Here is a 3242-nt window from a genome sequence, read left to right as displayed (position 1 = left end):
ACCCTCTTCCCCAGGCATGTTTCTTTGCCTCTCTTTCTCCAAGCTCCAGGGGCCCTTCTTTAGCCTCTGTCACTTGTTCCCTGAGCCCATTTCTTCTAGGCTCACTTCTTCTACCTCATTGATATTCCACAAATGAGTGAGATCATGTGAAACTTTCTCTTATTAAAAAAAAATGAGATAATGTATGTAAAGTACTTTAGCATGGTGCCTAGCACATAGTAAGCACACAATAAATATTAGTTAATATTATTACTGATATTGTAATTATTTTTCACTTGTTTGAAATACAAAACATACCATTCAGATTTTAATGACAAGCCCACTGATGACAATAACGTTCTCCATAATAAACCCAAGAACTCAGGGCCCAGGTCACGGTGTGAGCCCTGGTGATACAGCTTGTGGCTCCACACTCTGCCTCTGTGATGTCAGCACCCAGATCTCCAGGACCAGTGGAAAACTGTCCCAGTCTGGCTGTAGTTTCTCAAGTAGTTTAGATGACAGTGAATTGACTAATGTTCCCTTTAACATTAAAAGAAGAGTCGTGTGCTTCTGTGGTTGGATTCGTCAGAGCACTAGGATCACCACAGTCAGGTTTGCTGTTCACGTCTCTTCTTTTGTTCTCTTCTCAGTTGCTGCTCCTAAGCCAAGGCCAAACATAGCAATTGTGTCTGGGTGAGGCCTCAAACTTTATAGCTGCCGATAACTTCTTCCTCTGACCGCCTTCCTCCAAAGGGCTGCCTTTCCATGATTTTTAAAGTAACCTATCAATTGATATGACAGTTGTTCATTTGGATGAAAAGACAATAGAGGGCGCCACATGGAAGCATGACTCAGATTAAGAGAAGGTTTCACACGGGAAAGCCCCGGTGAGGCATCTGCTCCCCTAGCCAGGCCAGCCTGCTCTTCCCACCCTGGTCACACCTATGAGCAAGGCACAGAGCTGAGTGAAGGTTCATAGGTAACATTTTACTCGGCCTGTTTTTTTAAAGCTGAAAGACTGATGGCTTGATTTTTATGTGTCAGCATAGTTATGTGGAAATAGCTATTAGCAATGCAAAATGTCACATACTTATTGTTCCCAAGATTGATTTCACTGTGCAGCTCACCCATCATGTAGTGATCTGGAAGGGAGCAAGGGGGCTCATCACAGACAACACATACCGGTTACACTGAACATTTCACCAAGTGCTTGCAAATAAAGCATTCTCTCCCATTATTCTTGTCAGAAAGGGAGACTCGGCGTCATTGTCCTCATTTACATGTAGCTGGGATAGCTCTCAGCACAAAATCAAAGGTATGAAATAACTCACATTACTTTTCTGTGATAAACTAGTTTCTATCTCAAATCCCCATTCAGCCTTGTGACAGAAACTTCATCTTAGTCAACTTGGGATTTTTCCCAGTAACTTCAATGGATTTATGGTGGGCCCTGCCCTGTAGGCCTCTCGTAGTGTACCCATGCCAGAATAAACTGCAGCCTGAATCATTGCCCCACCCCTTACCCAGGGGCTGTGAGCACTGAAGGGGAGTACACAGTTTTCTGAATCAATTTAAATTTCTGGTGGTCTGACTTCAGAGGTTTGTTCCTTTCCCCTCTCAGGAGGGTTTTTTGTAGTGTAAAAGGGGCGGGGTTCCTCATATATGGGCAGCTGCTGTTGACATCTCTGAGAACATTCTTATCTTGTCCCCCAATAATTAATATGCCTCCATGCTAGCATTCTCTGAGGTATTAATTGCGTCCCCATAGGGTCCCCACACATGGGATCCACAGTGATTTCCTCAGCTGCATCACCCCTCCCAGGCCTGCCAGCTCTCTCATGAGAGGGGGCACTGGGGCCTGGCAACTACCAGGCAGCTCTCAGGCCCCTCCCTCCTGGCACCCTACACTGCCACGTCTACTTGACCGCTGCCTCCCATGCAGGTATGAAGAATTCAAGAAGGCTAACAAGCTTCCAAGACGCCAGAAGAAAAACGGGTCACATGCCTCTAAACCTGCATAGGCATTTGTGGAAGGCTGAATAAGGTTCCCCGAAGATGCCCATATTCCAATCTCCAGAGCCCGTGATGATATGTTATACCTCAAGGGTAAATTAAGGCTGCAGGTGGAATTAAAGTTGCTAATTAGCTGACCTTGAGATAGGAAAATGAGTCTGAATGATCCAGGTGGGCCCAATGTAATCACAAGGCTCCTTAAAAGTAGAAGAGGGAAGCAGAAGAATCAGTGTCAGAATGATGCATTGTAAGAACAGCTCCACTGGCCATTGCTGCCTTTGGATAGGGAAAGGGACCATGAGGCAAGAAAAGCAGGCAGCTTCTATAGAGTGTCCCAAAATTCACGCAAGATTTGCAATTCAATTCAATTGCAAATCTTGCGTGAATTTTGGGACACCCTATAGAAGCTGGAACAGGCAAGAAGACCAATTCTCCTGAGTTTCCAGAAGGAACCAGCCCTGTGAACACCTTAATTTTAGCCCAGTGAGACCCTTTTTGGACCTCTGGCCTCCAGAACTGTAAGATAATATCTTTTTAAATATATATATATATATATATTGATTTCAGAGAGGAAAGGAGAGGGAGAGAGAGATGGGAACATCAATGATGAGAGAGAATCATTGATCGGCTGCCTCCTGCACGCCCCCTACTGGGGATCAAGCCTGCAACTCAGGCATGTGTCCTTGACTGAAATTGAACCTGGGACCCTTCAGTCTGCAGGCCGATGCTCTATCCACTGAGCCAAACCGGCTAGGGCAAGATAATACCTTTATGTTGCCTTAAGCCACCAGGTTTGTGGTAATCTGTTCCAGCAGCAACAGGAAATTAGCACAACAGTCTTACTGTCATCTCCTTCCCTGAGTGTTGGCAGCTCAGGGAACAAGCCTGGGCCTTCCTCAGAGATCCACACCTGCTCTTGTAGCATTCTCCCCACCAACTAGTTTCCTCTTTCTCCCCTCAGAAGGAAGTTCTGATAATACTCTATTTCTCCAAATCTTTTTGGGGAGAAGTATAAACCTTGTTTTCTGAGTCTTTCTGGATTTTAGTTTTAGATAATAGCCATTTTCTCTCAATCTACTGTATTATCTGTTAGTTGTAGAAATCCAAAAAACAGTGGCTTCAACAAACCAGGGTTTGTTTTTCTCTTGTATAAAATAGGCCAGGCTGCTTGGCCGGTGTAGCTCAGTGGTTGAGTGTCAACCTATGAACCAGGAGGTCATGGTTCGATTCCTGGTCAGGCACATGCC

This window comes from Myotis davidii, unplaced genomic scaffold, assembly GCF_000327345.1.
Source record: "Myotis davidii unplaced genomic scaffold, ASM32734v1 scaffold292, whole genome shotgun sequence".
NCBI lineage: Eukaryota > Metazoa > Chordata > Mammalia > Chiroptera > Vespertilionidae > Myotis > Myotis davidii.
This window is presented reverse-complemented; position numbering follows the sequence as displayed.